Source organism: Capra hircus, chromosome 6 (assembly GCF_001704415.2).
Source record: "Capra hircus breed San Clemente chromosome 6, ASM170441v1, whole genome shotgun sequence".
Lineage (NCBI taxonomy): Eukaryota > Metazoa > Chordata > Mammalia > Artiodactyla > Bovidae > Capra > Capra hircus.
In genome coordinates, this window is record NC_030813.1 from 87,889,112 (window position 1) to 87,909,899 (window position 20,788).

The window sequence follows — 20,788 nt, forward strand, 5'->3', positions numbered from 1 at the left end:
GGCTGAGATGGTTGGATGGCATCATCGACTCAATGGACATGAGTTTGGGTAAACTCCAGGAGTTGGTGAGGGACAGGGAGGCCTGGTGTGCTGCAGTCCGTGGGGTCACAAAGAGTTGGACAAGATTGAGTGACTGAACTGAACTGATCCCCTGTGGGCAAAGCAAGGAGATATTTTGCAAGATAAATGGCATTTTTAGTTTACTTCCTCACTGCCTCTCCGTCTCTGATTCTATAAAAGAAACTGGCATCCAGACCCCGATAACAGTCTGCCGCCTTTCCGAATAAAGTCATATTTCTTGCCTCAACCCCCCGTCTCCTGATTTATTGGCCTGTCATGCAGCAAGCAGAGCGAGCTTGGACTTGGTAAAAATGTCTTCCATTTGGTGGTAGGTTTTATCATCTAAAAAAACTCTGGAAATATGCATGAGATACTATTACCTGGGTACTTTAGAGAGGAACTACCACAGAGGATATGGAGGAGGGGTCTGTCCCAGGAAAACCCTATAGGGTCCTGCTAGGTTTTTGTAGACACCTTCCTCCCAACTACCCATTCCCCACTGTGCTGCTGATTTTTTCATTTCTATTGAATGAATTTTGCTATGTTTTTCTACCAATATTCAAATGTGTTTTTGATATCACCAAAGATCAATTTTGGAGAAGGCAATTGCACCCCACTCCAGTACTTTTGCCTGGCAAATCCCATGGACTGAGAAGCCTGGTAGGCTGCAGTCCATAGGGTCGCTGAGTCAGACATGATTGAGCGACTTCCCTTTCACTTTTCACTTTCATGCATTGGAGAAGGAAATGGCAACCCACTCCAGTGTTCTTGCCTGGAGAATCCCAGGGACAGGGGAGCCTGGTGGGCTGCCATCTATGGGGTCACACAGAGTCGGACACAACTGAGGTGACTTAGCAGCAGCAGCAGCAGCAGCAAGATCAGTTTCTCTGGCCTCAGATTCTCTGATAATCTTCCACAGTGGGGAATGTTTCTGCAAATATTCACTAATCAAGCTAGCAATTGTCTTTCACAGTGGCTATAAGGAGCAGATGTCTCAGGCAGCCTTTCAGTGTGAACTTAGAGGTCTCCATGCATAGTCATTTGATTTCTACCTGTACCTGTTAGTTAATAAAAAATATTTAGCTGAACTCCAATACTGGGTTACAAAGTAGGCCTTGGAGTCTACAGTGACATACTTTCCTCTCTTCCTCCACACACCGATGACACGCTGTTCTTCTATAGTCTTTACTATATCAGATATTGCTGAAGCAATAGGATAAGTCATCTCATATAACTCCATTGTTAATCTCCAGGAGATAGCTATCTGAGGGGATGACCAGTCAGACTATTAGAAAGGGAACTAGTGGGAAACAAAGGTCAAGTCTCACTCACTTCCTTAATCAGAGCAGTGATTTTAAGTCTCTGACCAAATCCTCATCTCCCCAATCTCCCTCTAAGCTGCTTCTACTTGATGCTTTTACTTCTTTCCCTAAATCTCTACATTACTTGCTCTTTTGGAATTCTTAATGTTTACTGCAAAGAAGGCTCAAAGACAACTCCAAGGTTACCATTTAGCATGACTCATTAAAACTGTGCATGTTCTCAGAACTATCAATGTCCCAAAGAGGTAAGGGAGTAGACAGGATATAAACATTTTGCTGAAAAATAAAACAGACAAACTAAGAAATGGAGTATTTCCTGCCACATCAATAAACAAGGACGTTGCAGTCATCAGGGAATCTGGCCTTCCAAACCCAAATTCCTGAGCCCTAAGGGCACTTAGGAAAGAAGAATACCTGTGATCCAGCAGTTATTAGGCTGTGGCCACTCCCTACAGTGAGCACTGAGGGACTCAGAATGTGAAAAAAAGGGCAAGAAACTAACTCCAGATAGCTCAGATGCCTATGAACGGTGACAGGGCCTACATGCAGGCTCATTGTTAAAATGGCTCATTATGTTGACCTCACAAACAAATAATAAAATCCCAGTGACCCTTGAGACTGACCAAATTGCCCGAATGACATTCTGTTTTCCAACTGGCACCTGCCTTCTCAAGGCTACAAGACCACAGGATTCCAGACCTCCAGCTACGTGACCACAGGACTCAGCTACAGGCTAAACATTAACCACCCCTTCAGATAATTTTTCGTTGGTGGGGTGTAAGGAAGACCCAGTCAGAAAAGGAGGACACTGGTTCTCCTTAGGGGCCAGTCATCCTCTCGTTTCCCTCTAATAATTTCCCTTTTCTTTGCCTGACTGCCTGGCTCGCCCTTTTTTTCTCCACACTCCCCTTACAAAAGGAATGATTTCAGGGAGCTCAGACTCTTATACCTTTAGAAAAACACTAAATTCCTTAACTTGGGATATCTGGTTTTCTTTAATTCACAAAAATATTTTTTGTATTCAGACTACTTGCTCTTTGTTGAAAACTTCTATATAATATGACTCCTCTCCCACCTCCTTAGCACAGTTCTCTCAGGGCTTCTTGAGATGCTGTCTCCTGGGCTTGAAGTCCTAAAAATTCCCACAGAATAAAATATAATTCTCAACATTTAGGTTGTGACTATATTAAGTCTACAAAACAAAACTTTTTTAAAAACCATGAGGTTTAACATAGAAAGATAATTGCTAATCACACACACACACACACACATGCACACAAAACCTAGACATCTTAAGGTAATGATTTTAGTAATCTTCTATGTATGGAAAGATGCAAAGTCTAGGCTCACTGAAATTATGCCTTTGCTTCATATTTTAACTCTTGAATGCCAGTATCCTATTTTTTTCCATCCTGAATTCCACTCAGGGCACACCATTAGGAACAACTGCAGGGATTGACGCCAGGCAACATCTGTCGTTTACCAGAATAGCAGACACCTTTTTGAGTTCATGTGAGCCAGCACGTCAATCATTACCTTCTGAATATTATTTTAGCTTCACAAGAACAAGCTTATCTTCTCTAGGTTTTCTTGCAGGTGGAAGAGCAAATACAAATGAAAAATAAGAGGCTTAATTTTCCTTGGGGAAGATAAGAGAAGAGACTTCTCACTCTCCTTTCTTAGAGCTTTTTTTTTTATAACTTTCGAATAACTGTAACACTTAGGAGACATACAGGTATAGGAAGTTAAAACAAATTTTAAAATGTTTATTCTGAAGGCTGAATGGGAGAAAATGATAGCAAATGAAGCAACTGACAAACAACTAAACTCAAAAAAACACAAGCAACTCCCGCAGCTCAATTCCAGAAAAATAAACGACTCAATCAAAAAAATGGGCCAAAGAACAAAACAGACATTTCTCCAAAGAAGACATACAGATGGCTAACAAACACATGACAGGATGCTCAACATCACTCATTATCAGAGAAATGCAAATCAAAACCACAATGAGGTACCATTTCACACCAGTCAGAATGGCTGCAATCCAAAAGTCTACAAGCAATAAATGCTGGAGAGGGTGTGGAGAAAAGGGAACCCTTTTACACTGTTGGTGGGAATGCAAACTAGTACAGCCACTATGGAGAATGGTGTGGAGATTCCTTAAAAAACTGGAAATAGAACTGCCTTATGACTCAGCAATCCCACTACTGGGCATACACACTGAGGAAACCAGAATTGAAAGAGACACTTGTACCCCAATGTTCATCGCAGCACTGTTTATAATAGCCAGGACATGGAAACAACCTAGATGTCCATCAGCAGATGAGTGGATAAGAAAGCTGTGGTACATATATACACAATGAAGTATTGCTCAGCCATTAGAAAGAATACATTTGAATCAGTTCTAATGAGGTGGATGAAACTGGAGCCTATTATACGGAGTGAAGTAAGCCAGAAAGAAAAACACCAATACAGTATACTAACACATATATATGGAATTTAGAAAGATGGTAACAATAACACTATATGTGAAACAGCAAAAGACACAGATGTATAGAACAGTCTTTTGGACTCTAGGAGAAGGCAAGGGTAGGATGATTTGAGAGAATAGCATTGAAACATGTATATTATCATATGTGAAACAGACCACCAGTCCAGGTTTGATGCATGAGACAGGATGCTTGGGGCTGGTGCACTGGGATGACGCTGAGGGATGGGATGGGGAGGGAGGTGGGAGGGGGACTCAGAATGGGGAACACATGCACACCCATGGCTGATTCATGTCAATGTATGGCAAAACTACTACAATATTGTAAAGTAAGTAGCCTACAATTTAAATAAATTTTAGAAAAGTTTATTGAAGTATAATGTTATATAACATTATTATTAGTTTTAGGTGTACAACATAATGATTTGATATCTATATTACAAAACAATCACCACATAAGCCTTATTAACATAAGTGATTTTTATTGCAAAGTAATATGACAGGGTAATCAATAAAAATTTTTTAAAGTAATAATGTTACATTAAGATAAATTTATATGGAAAATATGGAAAGGAAATATAAGTGGAAGTGACATTGTACAGGAGACAGGGATCAAGACCATCCCCATGGAAAAGAAAATGGCTGTCAGGGGAGGCCTTACAAATAGCTGTGAAGAGAAGAGAACCGAAAAGCAAAGGAGAAAAGGATAAGCATCTGAATGCAGCGTTCCAAAGAATAGCCAGAGGAGATAAGAAAGCCTTCCTCAGCAATCAGTGCAAAGAAATAGAGGAAAAGAACAGAATGGGAAAGACTAGAGATCTCTTCAAGAAAATTAGAGATACAAAGGGAACATTTCTTGCAAAGATGGGCTCGAGAAAGGACAGAAATGGTATGGACCTAAAAGAAGCAGAAGATATTAAGAAGAAGTGGCAAGAATACACAGAAGAACTGTACAAAAATGATCTTCACAACCCAGATAATCACGATGGTGTGACACTCACCTAGAGCCAGACATCCTGGAATGTGAAGTCAAGTGGGCCTTAGAAAGCATCACTACGAACAAAGCTAGTGGAGGTGATGGAATTCCAGTTGAGCTATTTCAAATCCTGAAAGATGATGCTGTGGAAGTGCTGCACTCAATATGCCAGCAAATTTGGAAAACTCAGCAGTGGCCACAGGACTGGAAAAGGTCAGTTTTCATTCCAATCCCAAAGAAAGGCAATGCCAAACAATGCTCAAACTACAGCACAATTTCACTCATCTCACAAGTTAGTAAAGTAAGGCTCAAAATTCTCCAAGCCAGGCTTCAGCAATACGTGAATCATGAACTTCCAGATGTTCAAGCTGGTTTTAGAAAAGGCAGAGGAACCAGAAATCAAACTGCCAACATCCTCTGAATCATTGAAAAAGCAAGAGAGTTCCAGAAAAACATCTATTTCTGGCTTGTTGCCTATGCCAAAGCCTTTGACTGTGTGGATCACAATAAACTGTGGAAAATTCTGAAAGAGACGGGAATACCAGACCACCTGACCTGCCTCTTGAGAAACCTATATGCAGGTCAGGAAGCAACAGTTAGAACTGGACATGGAACAACAGACTGGTTCCAAATAGGAAAAGGAGTATGTCAAGGCTGTGTATCACCCTGCTTATTTAACTTCTATACAGAGTACAACATGAGAAATGCTGGGCTGGAAGAAGCACAAGCTGGAATGAAGATTGCCGGGAGAAATATCAATATCCTCAGATATGCAGAATGCAGCACCCTTATGGCAGAAAGTGAAGAGGAACTAAAGAGTCTCTTGATGAAAGTGAAAGAGGAAATTGAAAAAGTTGGCTTACAGCTCAACATGCAGAAAACTAAAATCATGGAATCCGGTCACATCACTTCATGACAAATAGATGGGGAAACAGTGGCTGATTGTATTTTTTAGGGCTCCAAAATCACTGCAGATGGTGATTGTAGCCATGAAATTAAAAGACGCTTGCTCCTTGGAAGGAAAGTTATGACCAACCTAAACAGCATATTAAAAAGTAGAGACATTATTTTGTCAACAAAGGTCCATCTAGTCAAGGCTATTGTTTTTCTAGTAGTCATGTACGGATGTGAGAGTTGGACTATAAAGAGAGCTGAGCGGCAAAGAATTGATGATTTTTGAACTGTGGTGTTGGATAAGACTCTTGAGAGTCCCTTGAACGGCAAGGAAGTCCAGTCAGTCCATCCTAAAGGAGATCAGTCCTGGGTTCATTGGAAGGACTGATGTTGAGGCTGAAACTCCAGTACTTTGGCCACCTGATGCGAAGAGCTGACTCATTGGAAAAGACTCTGATATTGGGAAGATTGAGGGCAGGAGGAGAAGGGGACCACAGAGGATGAGATGGTTGGATGGCATCACTGACTCAATGGACATGAATTTGAGTAAACTCCAGCAGTTGGTGATGGACAGAGAGGCCTGGCATGCTGTGGTCAATGGGGTCGCAGAGTCGAACACGACTGAGTGACTGAACTGAACTAGGCCAAGAACGCTGGTCTGTAGCACTATCATGAAGGTATGAAAAGCTGCTGCTTCCACTGGATAAAACTATTGATAATTATTTAACCCAGTTGGCCACTCAGTTACTGAGAGAGTATAATGAACTGTGTGACAAGAGGTGTTGTTAAGTCCTCCTACCCGAGGATTAGACATTGTTCATTTTGAGAACATCTGTGTCATGGGTCTTATCTACTCGGCTACATAAAAGGCTGAAATTTCTTCCGGTCTTTGCAGCATCTTTAGTGAATTACCTGTGACTCAATAACATCCTGGTTTAATCCTTTTTCTATAATAAAACTTTTATTTCCTTTCTACTGTTTTGGAGAGGTTATCTGGTTTGGCAGAAGATTTTAGTCCTGATTACATTTCCTGCACAATTCTGGTAAGGAAAATGGGATGAGTCCCACAGGTCTTGAATTGAATAGGTGACCTGAACATCTTAGGGCCACACAAAACCAGAGTCAGAGACCTTGAATAATTAAGCTTCCCTTCTAGTTCTCTGATCTTTCAATTTTTAAAATATTTATTTATTTGGCTGTATCAGGTCTTAGTGGCAGCACACGGGATGTTCCTTGCATCATGTGAGGTCTTTCATTGCGACACACTGGCTTCTTTAGTTGTGGCGTGTGGGCTTAGTAGTTACTGTAAGTGAGCTCAGCTGGCATGTGGGACCTTCGTTCCCTGCTGTTGTTGTTCAGTCTCCAAGTCGTGTCCGAGTCTTCATGAGCCCACGGACTGCAGATGACAGGTTTCCCTGTCCCTCACCATCTCCTGGAGTTTGCCCAAGTTTATGTCCGTGGAACTGGTGATGCCATCCAAACATCTCATCCTCTGTTGGCCTCTTCTCTTGCCTTCAATATCTCCCGGTATCAGGGTCTTTTCCAATGAGTCAGCTGTTCACATCAGGTGGTCAAAATAATGGAGCTCCAGCTTCAGCATCAGTCCTTTAACCATAACATCTCCCTGCTTGGTTGGAGGACTAGGTCTCCTGATCCAGCTCTATGTCTCCTTCGTGTATCAGCCCAGGAGTATTCCACCTCCAGGAGTTTCTTCTCATCACACAATCACATATCCTATAGCTAGAAAAGCAGACATGACGAAGTGACTTGATCAGGAACTAATTAAGAACTTTGATAAAAGATCATCCCCAATATGAGAGGCAACAGGATAAGTAGCAGCTGCAGTCATTACTTGGAAAAAGACAAACAAATGAAACATTAAGTTGATGAACGACAACATGGGAGAGAAACCAATTTATATATATAGATGTAGAGACAGATGATACAGTGGAAGTGACAAATAGATTCAAGGGATTAGATCCAATAGAGTGTCTGAAGAACTATGGACAGAGGTTCGTGACCTTGTACAGGAGGCAGTGATTAAGACCATACCCCCAAAAAAGAAATGCAAAAAGGCAAAATGGTTTTTCTGATGAGGCCTTACAAACAGCTATGAAAAGAAGAGAAGCAAAAGGCAAGGAGAAAAGGAAAGATATACCCATCTGAATGCAGAGTTCCAAGGATAGCAGGAGGGATAAGAAAGCCTTCATCAGTGATCAATGCAAAGAAACAGAGGAAAACAATAGAATGGGAAAGATTAGAGATCTCTTAAAGAAAATTAGAGATACCAAGGAAACATTTCATGCAAAGATGAGCACAATAAAGAACAGAAATCGTATGGACCTAACAAAAGCAGAAGATATTAAGAAGAGGTGGCAAAAATACTCAGAAGAACTATACGAAAAAGATCTTCATGACCCAGATAACCACGATAGTGTGATCACTCACCTAGACCAGACATCCTGGAATGTGAAGTCAAGTGGGCCTTACTTGATAGGAAGCATCACTATGAACAAAGCTACTGGAGGTGATGGAATTCCAGTTGAGCTATTTCAAATCCTAAAAGATGATGCTGTGAAAGTGCTGTCCTCAATATGACAGCAAATCTGGAAAACTTAGCAGTGGCCTCAGAACTGGAAAAGGTCAGTTTTCATTCCAATCCCAAAGAAAGGCAATGCCAAAGAAAGCTCAAACTACTGAACAATTGCATTCCTCTTACCCGGTAGCAAATAATTCTCAAAATTCTCCAAGCTGGGCTTCAACAGTATATGAACCATGAAGTTTAAGATGTTTAAGCTGGATTTAGAAAAAGCAGAGGAACCGGAGATCAAATTGCCAACATCCGCTGGATCATTGAAAGAGGAAGAGAATTCCAGAAAAACATCTACTTCTGCTTTATGGACTACACCAAAGCCTTTGACTATGTGGATCACAACAAATTGAAAATTCTTTAAGAAATGGGAATACCAGACCACCTGACCTGCCTCCTGAGAAATCTGTATGCAGGTCAAGAAGCAACAGTTAGAAATGGACGTGAAACAACAGATTGGTTCCAAATCGGGAAAGGAGTACATCAAGGCTGTATATTATCACCCTGCTTATTTAACTTATATGCAGAGTACATCATGTGAAATGCCAGGCTGGATGAAGCACAAGCTGTAATCAAGATTGCTGGGAGAAATATCAATAACCTCAGATATGCAGATGACACCACCTTTATGGCAGAAAGCAAAGAGGAACTAAAAGAGCCTCTTGACGAAAGTGAAAGAAGAGAGTGAAAAAGTTGGCTTAAAGTAATATTCAGAAAACTAAGATCATAGCATCTGGCCCCAACCCTTCATGGCAAATAGATGGGGAAACAGTGGAAACAGTGGCTGACTTTATTTTTGGGGGGCTCCAAAATCACTGCAGATGGTGACTGCAGCCATGAAAAACTGTGACCAACCTAGACAGCATATTAAAAAGCAGAGACATTACTTTGCCGACAAAGGTCCGTCTAGTCAAAGTTATGGTTTTTCCAGTAGTCAGGTATGTATGTGAGAACTGGACTATAAAGAAAGCTGAGCACTCAGGAACTGATACTTTTGAACTGTGGTGTTGGAGATGACTTGAGAGTCCGTTGGACTGCAAGGAGATCCAACCAGTCTATCATAAAGGAAATCGATCCTGAATATTCGTTGGGAGGACTGATGCTGAAGCTGAAACTCCAATACTTTGGCCACCTGATGCGGAGAACTGAGTCATTTGAAAAGACCCTAATGCTGGGAAAGATTGAAGGTGAGAGGAGAAAGGGGCAACAGAGGGTGAGATGGTTGGATGGCATCACCGATGCGATGGACATGAGTTTCAGTAGGCTCTGGGAGTTGGTGATGGACAGGGAAGCCTGGCGTGCTGCAGTCCATGGGGTTGCAAAGATTTGGACGTGACTGAGTGACTGAGCTGAACTGACTATAGAGACAGAGATAGAGCTAGAGATTTCTTTGTGTCCCAAAGGGAGAAAAACCAGCTCTTTATTCCTTTTCTGGACCACCAGGAAATTTGATGTCACTGATAAGTTATGCAGGGTTCCCAGGTAGTCATATGCTTTTCTTGCTAATAGATATTTTTCATGTAAAGACTTCTTTCCCCGTGTGCCCTAGATGTTTGCAGAAGCGCTCTGCAGCAAGTTTTCAGCTTACTGCCCCCTATGTGGGTGTATGCACTCTCTTCAGGGTGGAATTATGCAACAACAGCTACACAGAATTATACAACCAGCAGATTCTTCTCCTTTCTTGGAGCAAGCTTGTCTGGGGTCAGAAGGAAGATCACACGACAAGGGATAAAGTAGCCAAGTGAAGCTGACTATTCACTCCCCTCCCACAATTGTGAATAATCTAAGGACACTAGAGACCTGAAAGAGGGTTGCTGACATCTATACCTGAAGACTTTTTGCTAAAGGTGAACTGAAGAAGGAGCAGCATTGTGCTCAGAAGACAGTTGAATACCCCATTGATTTTCCAGCAGTGTTTCACTGAGGCTTTTTTGAAATGTATTGACATGGATGCAGGGGCAGATCAAAATGCCCTGTGATCCTAAACACCTTTGTTTCAGCTCTCTCGCTGACTATCCAAACTCAAATTAGGGAAAAGACCACAGATGGCAAGAACAGAATATTACTCAAATTTCAATAGTAACTTCTTAGTTTTGGGAATAATCTAGAGAAATATAAAGAAGAAAATAATATATTTGAAACTGTGCTGTTGGGGGCTCAGTTAGAACTGTTTACTGAAAGGAAACAACCCCTACCCTGGACAGTGCATAAAGGGAAGAAAGGTAAAAAGGAGGTTATGGTCTTATTGCAAGATGCCAGGATGGCAGAGAGAGGCTGTGAGACAAGACCTGGGGGAAGCAGGAATTGCAGGGACAAGAGAATCAGATGAGTCTCAGAGGGCAAAACTCTATGAAAATACTTGGCAAAATGGCTCAGTTGAGGAGAATCTTGGTGGAAATCAGTGTCATGTGAACCAAAGTTATTGAACCATGTGTCAATAACTTTTCCTCAGTAAGTGATCTCACCATTTCGGATAGATAACTGTTTCTACTTGTTCTGCCATTTCCTTGGGAACTTTATCCTTTCTGTTTGATGACAGATCAATACAGGTTTTTGGTATTGGGGATCAGCTCTCTACTTGTTCGTTTCCGTCCATCATTCAGGCAGAGCCTCTTATTAGGAACTTGTGCTCTCATTTTCTCCTGATTCTCTTGTTGAGGAGAGACATGCTGTACAATTAAAGGCTATTATATTCTGCATGGGCTTCCCAAGTGGTACTAGTGGTAAAGAACCTGCCTGCCAATGCAGATGTAAGAGACATGGGTTCCATCCCTGGGTCAGGAAGATCCCCTGTAGGAGGGCATGGTGACCCACTCCATTTTCTTGCCTGGAGAATCTCGTGGACAGAGAAGCCTGGTGGACTACAGTCCATGGTGTCGTAAAGAGTCGGACACAACTGAAGCGACTTAGCACGCACGCATGCATATTCTGTACTCTAGATGAAATGTCTTTGGATCCTGTGGAGCACCTTGGAAAAGAACCCCTGAGCTAGTTACTTTACTTTATGGAAAAAAAAAAAAAATAGAGTGTAGGAAACAATGGCAGTCTTATACTAGAAAGGTAATCTGAGCTGAAACAAATTGATACACCACTTTGGGCCCTAGGAAATAATGCTCCTGCTGGTGTTTAGGGACTTCCCTGGCAGCTCAGATGTTAAAAGCTTCTGCCTACAATGTGGGGAGATCTCGGTTTGATCCCTGGGTTGGGAAGATACTCTGGAGAAGGAAATGGCACCCCACTCCAGTATTCTTGCCTGGAAAATCCCATGGACAGAGGAGTGTGGCAGGCTACAGTCCATGGTGTTGCAAAAGAGTCGGACAGTACTCTTTTTGCTCACACAAAGTGAAGTTAGCGACTTCACTTTGAGTCTGACTCTTTTCCAGGCCTCTGTATCCATGGGATTTCCTAGACAAGAATACTGGAGTAGGTTGCCTTCTCAACCCAGGGATCAATATGGTGTCTCCTGCTTGGCAGGCAGATTCTTTACCACTGGGCCACCTGTGAAGCCACGATGCTGGTTTAATTCAAGATAATAGAATCAAAGGCTTCCCAGGTGGGTCAGTGGTAAAGAATCCGCCTACTAATGTGGGAGCCTCAGGAGATTCACGTGGGATCCCTGGGCTGGGAAGATCTCCTGGAGAAGGGAATGGCTACCCACTCCAGTATTCTTGCCTAGAGAATCCCATGGATGGAGGAGCCTGGTGGGCTATAGTTTATGGGGTCGCAAAGAGCTGGACACAACTGAGCACAACAGAAACAGTAATAAATTTACCAGAGAGGTAATCCATGGCCCCGTGTAAAATAATATCTTTTGTCAAGCGCTCAGTTAAAAGGGATAAAATCAGTTATAACATAATTAGAAAAATAAGTAGTCATTTTTAAAAAGGATGTTTTAGCCCATTCAGGGTGCTATAGGAGATTATCATAGACTAGGTATCTCATAAATAACAGAAACTTATTCCTCACAGTTCTGGAGGCTGGGAAGCCCAAGCTCAAGGGGGCTTGGTGTCTTACCAGATTAGGTGTCTGGTAAGAACCCACTTCCTGGATCGCAGACAGTGGTCTTTCTGCTATCACTTCACAAAGCAGTAGAAATAAGGGCTAGTTGAGAATCTCTTATAAGAGTCCTAATCCCACTCTTGGGGACTCCACTCTCATGCCCTAAACCCCTCCCAAAGGGCCCCACCTCCAAATATCATCATATGAGGGGGACACAGTTTATGGCAAGGGACTAATCCCCCTTAACACTCCCATACTGCCAATAATGAAAGAGATAAATGTGATAAACATGGTCATTTTATAGATTTGTCAAGAATTTAGCCACTAATCCCTGTGGCTCCTAACCCTGCAACTGTTCTGATTTCTGACTTTAGTACATTTATCTGCAAAGTTATTTCTCCATGATTGACCTATGTTCTGCATTTTCTTTCTCTCTTTTCTCTCTCTCTCTATTTTTCTTTCTCTTCCTCTAGCAGATGAGTCTAAATTCTTGTTTGCCTTTACTTATGGTGTCTGATACTTACATCAAAGGATTCCTCAAGGGTTTCACAATTCTTCTAGCATGCTTTTCTCATTATTAAAGAAAAAAAGAACAGTCGACGAATTTGTCTCACCCAAGAGATGCATAATTAATAAAAATGCAGTTGATTTGCCAAAAGTGGCAGAAACTAGAGAACAAAAATGGATATTTTGCCTCTGATACAACACTTTGCTTTGCAGGAGCCTAAGATCTCACTAGACAAATGGGAATAGCGCCACTGAGGTAAAATATTTAGAGCATCTGCTGTCAGCTGTGGTCCACCAAATGCGATAATCTTAGAGTCAGCCCATTTCATAGATAAAATGGCCAGCTATCAAAACAAAAACAAACAAACAACTAAGACAATATTTGGAATTGGTACAGAATAGTGAACAGTGCAAAAGAGCACACCTTTTGCAGACTGAACAAAACCTCTGGTAACAATTAATTATTCAGTTCTCCAGAACCTCCAATTTATCTCTACACTCTCAAGAGGCTTTTGAGCAACTAAAATTGACTACATGCTCTCCCTCAGCTTTGACATTTCCTAATAAAAAAAAAAAGAAACTGATTTATTTTTCTGTGGGAGGGTAAGAGTTCAAATCTGAAAGTTTGTCATAAAAATATAAAAATTATACTTATTTATTTTAGGGCTTCCCTGGTGGTTCAGCTGGTAAAGAATCTGCCTGCAATGCAGGAGACTCTGCTTTGATTCCTGGGTTGGGAAGATACCTTGGAGAAGGGAACAGCTTCCCACTCCAGTAGAACTGCCTAGAGAATTCCATGGACAGAAGAGCCTGGCAGGCTACAGTCCATGGGGTCGCAAAGAGTTGGACATGGCTGAACGACTTTCACTTTCATTTATTTATTTTGGATAAAGTCAATTAGCAAACTCTAACCCAGATGGCCACCTTAATTACCAAGTGGTATACGATGAACTATGTGCAACAAATGGTGTTGTCAAGTCCTCTTACTTGAGGACTAGGTATCTTCATCTTGTGAATGTGTCTAAAATAAGTTGTATCTGCTTGGCTATATGAGAGAGTGAGATTTACCTCTGTCTTTGAAATCTCTGTAGTGAATTGCCTATAATACATATCATGTTCTGGTTTAATGCTTATTTAATAATAAAATAGTTTACTTTCTCTTCTACCACTGGAGAGATTTTTTGGGTTTAACAGGAGATTTTATTTTTAATTACATTTTCCCAATACACACAAGCTGTGCCTATCACTTCAGAAAGAGTATTTAATTCATGGGTGGAAAAGGAGATGTATCAGTTACCTTTTTTCAGGGTAAATTGGTCAATCTCTTACCTTCATCAAATGTAGGAGGTCAACCGTCATACCATCTGGAGATATCTGCTCACAAATGTTCTTAGCCACTTGGAGATCAGTCGTCAAACACACTTTCTTTCTTCCTATTCTGCAGTATCCATCATTACGTTGTACCAGTTATGATTTGCCAGCTTTCTGCTGGCAGAAGGTAGTCGCTCACAAGTGGCCTCATCTTTACAAAATACACTTGGAATTCTGCAGCCATCTAGTCTTGGCCTCCTACTACCTGTTTAGAATTTGATTGATCAGTAGACGTCACATGGTAAGTGAGTAAGTGAATATAACATCTTTCCAGGTTGCCCCCAAATTACTAGGCTTCTCAATAACAGGGGGAAAATGATCTTACTGCCTTTTTTTTTTTTTTTCCTAATCGCCACATCTCTTAGCAGATGCGCTTTAAAGGGAAAAGGAAAGCAAAGTGAAGTCACTCAGTAGTGCCCAGCTCTTTGCGACCCCATGGACTGTAGCCTACCAGACTCCGTCCATGGGATTTTCCAGGTAAGATACTGGAGTGGGTTGCCATTTCCTTCTCCAGGAGATCTGGCCTGACCCAGAGATTGAACCCAGGTCTCCCGCATTGTAGGCAGACGCTTTACTGTCTGAGCCACCAGGGAAGTCCTTTAAAGGGGGCTATGAATAAAATTTTTGTCAATTTCTTTTCTGTCTGCCACTCTCTATTTTCTCCAAATCTCATGAGAAAGATTTTTCTCCTGTAGTCTGCCCCAAGGTATTTCCTACTTCAGTCCAGGGATGGGTAGACAGCTATCCTGACAGCTAGTTATCATCATGTTTTGATGTCCTGTCTCAGTCCACTTGAGCTGTGTAACATAATAGCCAGCCTGGGAGGCTTAAACAACAGACATTTATCTTTCACCGTATTGCTTAATCACTTCAGTCGTCTCTGACTCTGTGCAGCGCTATGGACTGTAGCCCGCCAGGCTCATCTGTCAATGGAATTCTTCAGGCAAGAGTACTGGAGTGGATTGCCATGCCCTCGTCCAGAGGATCTTCCCAACCCAGGGATTAAACCCTGGTCTCCTGCATTGCAGGCAGATTCTTTACCACTGAGCCACCATGTAGAGGTTGGGAAATCCAAGATCAAGGGGCTAGAAGATTTGATTCTTGGCAAGGGCCCTCTTCCTGGTGAATACATTTTTTTCTGTGTCCTCATATGATGGAGAAAGCTCTGGTCTCTTCTTATAAGGTTGCTAACCCCATTATTGGAGCATCTCCCTCATAACCTCATCTTAATTTCCTTCCAGATGCCCCATATCCTAATACTACTACATTAAGGGCTCAGTTCAGTTCAGTTCAGTCGCTCAGTCGTGTCTGACTCTGCGGCCCCATGAATCACAGCACGCCAGGCCTTCCTGTCCACCACCAACTCCTGGAGTTCACTCAGACTCACGTCCAGTCAGTGATGCCACCCAGCCATCACATCCTCTGTTGTCCCCTTCTCCTCCTGCCCCCAATCCCTCCCAGCATCAGAGTCTTTTCCAATGAGTCAACTCTTCCCATGAGGTGGCCAAAGTACTGGACTTTCAGCTTTAGCATCATTCCTTCCAAAGAAATCCCAGGGCTGATCTCCTTCAGAATGGATTGGTTGGATCTCCTTGCAGTCCAAGGGACTCTCAAGAGTCTTCTCCAACACCACAGGTCAAAAGCATCAATTCTTTGGTGCTCAGCCTTCTTCACAGTCCAACTCTCACATCCATACATGATTACTGGAAAAACCATAGCCTTGACTAGATGGACCTTAGTTGGCAAAGTAATGTCTCTGCTTTTCTATATGCTATCTAGGTTGGTCATAACTTTTCTTCCAAGGAGTAAACGTCTTTTAATTTCATGGCTGCAGTCACCATCTGCAGTGATTTTGGAGCCCCCAAAATATATGCTGTTTTTTGAGGGGGAGAGGAGACACAAACATTGAGTCCATAACACATCTCATCATTTTTTCTTACCAAAATTGTCTGTCATTTTGATTGATGGGTCCAAAAGACAACTCTGCCACAGTGCCAATCTGATCTAACTGAAAGGACTGGACAGTTCATTCAGATATCCACTAGTTAGAAACCCTGCTGAGAATCAAGAATTACTAATTATTTCCAGGGCATAATCATTCAGGAGCACAGGTAGACCAGGGAGAAATCAAGGTCTCCATTGCAGCTCCCGGGTCCTTTCTTGCTACTCCACTTGAAGATTAGCATAAACCACTCTAAGCACTGTTTGTTGTCCTATCACTTACACAGAGAAGCCATTTAAAAGGTCATACAATGTCTCCATTTATCTATTATTTTAAGTTATTTATTTATTATTTTGGCTGTGTCAGGTCTTCTTTGCATCATGCGGGATCTTCTATTGATGTGGGATCTTTCATTGTGGTGCACAGACTCTAGTTGTGGCCCATGGGCTCAGTAGTTGTAGCCCACAGGCTTAATTGCTCCACAGCATGGAGGATCTTAATTCCCGGACCAGGGTTGGAACCTGCATCCCCTGCTTTGCAAGGCGGATTCTTAATCCCTTCCCAGGGAAGTCCCACTGTCTCCATTTATACTCATTTACATAGCTTAGGTGACATTTTCCAGGGAGCCATCCTCTATGAATTGAAAAGTCATAGCTCTGTTTGCGATTTGTGCTCGGTTGCTCAGTGACCCCATGGACTGTAGCCCACCAGGCTTTTCTGTCCCTGGACTTCTCCAGGCAAGTGTACTGGAGTGCAATGCCATGTCCTTCTCCAAGCAATCTTCCTGACCCAGGGATTGAATCCGCATCTCATGTGTCTTCTTTGTTGGCAGGTGGATTCTTTACCACTGGGCCACAGCAGCAATCCTGAATAGCCATGGCCCTATCACTAGAAGAATTCCATAAAATGATTCTCCTGCTGGAAAAATCTTTAGACTGTGCTGACAATAACATGTTTACAGGAAAATTTGATCAGCCCCCTTTTTTGTTTCCTCGAATGTTTCCATGATGAACTTTAATTCATTTGGTGTTTTCTGATTACCACTCTTACCTGTCTCTGATGACCAAACAGTTTCTAAATCAAGGAACCATAGGACATTGAGTTAGAAGCAATGCCTAGGTTTCTGAGTTTGGGTTTGAGCCAAGACAAATGTGATATAACTAAAAATTAAACCAATCTTCTATAGCCTCATCAAGCATATGAACAGGTATGCTTTCCATCTCTCCCCGACTATTAGGTGAGAGAGTAAGTAATCACTTGGAGAAGGCAATGGCACCCCACTCCAGTACTCTTGCCTGGACAATCCCATGAAGGGAGGAGCCTGGTAGGCTGCAGTCCATGGGGGTGCGAAGAGTCAAGACACTTACTGAGCGACTTCACTTTCACTTTTCACTTTCATGCATTGGAGAAGGAAATGGCAACCCACTCCAGTGTTCTTGCCTGGAGAATTCCAGGGACGGCGGAGCCTGGTGGGCTGCCATTTATGGGGTCGCACAGAGTCGGACACAACTGAAGTGACTTAGCAGCAGCAGCAAGTAATCACTACTCCATTTGTCTGTAATAATTCAATGTCACTCTCCCTAAGCAGAAAGTCCTTTGAATGAAATAGTTTAAGAATTGAAAGCACCCAAATAGAACTACATACTTCTTTCTTATGAAATAAGGCAAGTTGCTTTACATTGAAAGTACTTTCTAAGAGATTAATGCATTTATGACGTCTATTTAATTTTTTTATTTGCTCAAACTAACATCTCCATATTCAAGCAGGGGTGATAATTGCGGCAGTATGAAACTCATCTCCTTTAATAGAGAATTATAAATAATTGAGACCAAAGGACATAAGGAGAGCAGGCAGAATCCCTTTCTAGTGTTTTTCTCCCACCAAATGATCCATTTCCTTTATTTTTCCACACTAGTAAAAATATGGTAAATTTGCTCCTGTCTTGTTTCATTTGTATTTGGGTTAGGCTGTAGGTGAAAAACATTACTCTCTTTATGGGTGTAACCACACAGAGAGAGAGTAATTTGATTTATGATCACATGGCATAAATTTTTACTTTTACCTTTTGCTCTTTTTGGTTTCCCTGTAATATGTAGTTTAAGCTCTGCTTTTCAAAGGTGTGTGTGTGCTAAGTCACTTCAGTCATGTCTGACTCCCACCAGGCTCTTCTGTCCATGGGATTCTCTACACAAGAATACTGGAGTGGGTTACTGTGCCCTCCTCCATGGGATCTTCCCAACAAAGGAATTGTAAATTCTTGGCCCCACTCCAGATCACAAAATCAGAATCTCTGGATGATTACCCAGGATTCTGTGTTTTATCAGCTCTCTGGGTGATTCTTATGAATTCTTCTTATGAATGCTCATGGCTGAGAAGTGCTTATTTAAACTGGCCTTGTGTAATGGACGTGAGTTTGAGTGAACTCTGGGAGTTGGTGATGGACAGGGAGGCCTGGCGTGCTGCGATTCATGGGGTCACAAAGAGTCGGACATGACTGAGCGACTGAACTGAACTGACCCGAACTGTGTAAATGTTTGCTGGTATTGAAAAAACGTGGCTCGTATCTGCAAGTTTCTCAGATGCAGACCAAGAATACGGCAATGTTCTTGGGTGAATATGTCTTTAACCTCCAGACCTCTGAATGATATTGTCACAGTTTGAGGAATCACCCTCTCCTCTGCCTGCATAAATGATACTTAAGCTCTCTGGGATCTAATTTCTTCACCTGTAACCTGGTTTGCTCTGGTCTGGAGAGATAAGCTTAACAGGGCAAAGAATACTCAACGAGAACTCCAGGTGTTTTCTCTATGCTCGGTCAAGAGTGCAATCACATTCCCCAAATTCCTCAAATGTTATTCAACATAGAGGACTTAGTGATGATGTACTTGGTGATTCATAGAAGTCCAGTTTGTCAAGATGTCAACTAAGACTTTGCTAAGTGATGTCATGCTCAGAACTATGTAGCTGGAAACAGTGTTGGGGCCAGTCATGGACCCCTGACTCCTGGTCCATTTCCTCATCACTGTTTGGCGCTTCATCTCTACAATCAGACACGTTTAGTTGGTGGTATGGAAATGAAGTAAAGTGAACTGACAAATTGTGTTCTATGGAGAATGAGAAAACTAGAGATATAAAGTCAGTTTCTGTTAAACCTTGAAAGTAAACGGGATGTGATCATGGGCAGCAAATGATTTTTATTAATTTTATCTTCATTAAGTTTGAATTTTTTTAATGGCATGGATTTCTCCTAAGCAAGTTATAAATATATAGTATCTATATAATTATATGTAAATATCTATATAGATATATGTAAAGCAAAATTAGGAAAATTACATCATTTCAAATGAAATCTTTCGGTGAATTGAAGGCTATACAAAAAAGATGTGAATAGTTGGAATCCAGAAGAAACTCTGAAATCAGCTGCAAAGTCTCCACTTTTCTGCTAGAAATTCTTTCTTCTTCAGAAACAGAATGAACCAAACACAGAGAAATAAAGGCCACAGATGGACTGTATTCACCTTCTATTGAACTCATCAATTAAAGGCAAATTATATTCTAACATTAAAATCACATTTCTCACAGTGCCTTTATTTTTAACTCATCATCTCTTTTTAGCTCTAAATAAAGATGGGATAATTGATAATTACTGGCAAACTTTTAAAACAATTGTGGCTAGATTTTTAGAGAAATAATGAATCAAAACTAGCCCTCATTTTACAGATGAAGAATTTCTCAAGGTCACACAGCTAGTACATAATCAAGTCAGGTTTAGAAATGAGATTCCCGATAATAAAGTTTAATGCTACTCCTGCCTCTCTTTGCTGAACTGAGAGGAATAAAAACAAAGAGGAATAAAACTATATAAAATGATAACCCCCCAAAACACATAGTTTGGGTGAAGAAGCCTTTAATTTCAATTGTTTCCCCAATGACATTCTTTAATTTCTCTTTTGATAGCTTGTATGACGGAGACTTTTCCCACTGTTTTATATTAATTAACTCATCCAATAATTTTCTCATACACAAGATAACCAAAATCAAGAAGCTAGAGGAGAAAATTAACATGCTTATGTGGTAGACACTGCAATCACCCCTATTTCACATGCAAGGAAACAGACGTCTAACTCTTAATTTGTTTATGGTTAAATGGACAGTAAGTGATGGTTCTGCGATGTGAACTCAGAACCTCCAAATAGCCACTACATTATACAGACTCTCCACTGATTCTATGTATCATTCAATGTCTCCAGCTCAAAACGCCCCAGTTTTAAAAAGGCGTCACAGTTTCATTATCTAATAATCATACATTCCTTTAAGTTTTAAAGCTATTTTATTTATTTATTTTTTAACATGGGAAGTGATTTTATTTTTTTGTTAAGATTTTAAATTTTAAATTTATTTTTAATATAAATTTATTTATTTTAATTGGAGGCTAATTACTTTACAATATGGTATTGGTTTTGCCATACATCAACATGAATCCGCCACGAGTGTACACCTGTTCCCCATCCTGAATCCCCCTCCCACCTCCCTCCCTATACCATCCCTCTGGATCCTCCCAGTGCACCAGCCCCGAGCATCCTCTATCAGGCATTGAGCCTGGTCTGGTGATTGGTTTCACATAAGATATTATACATG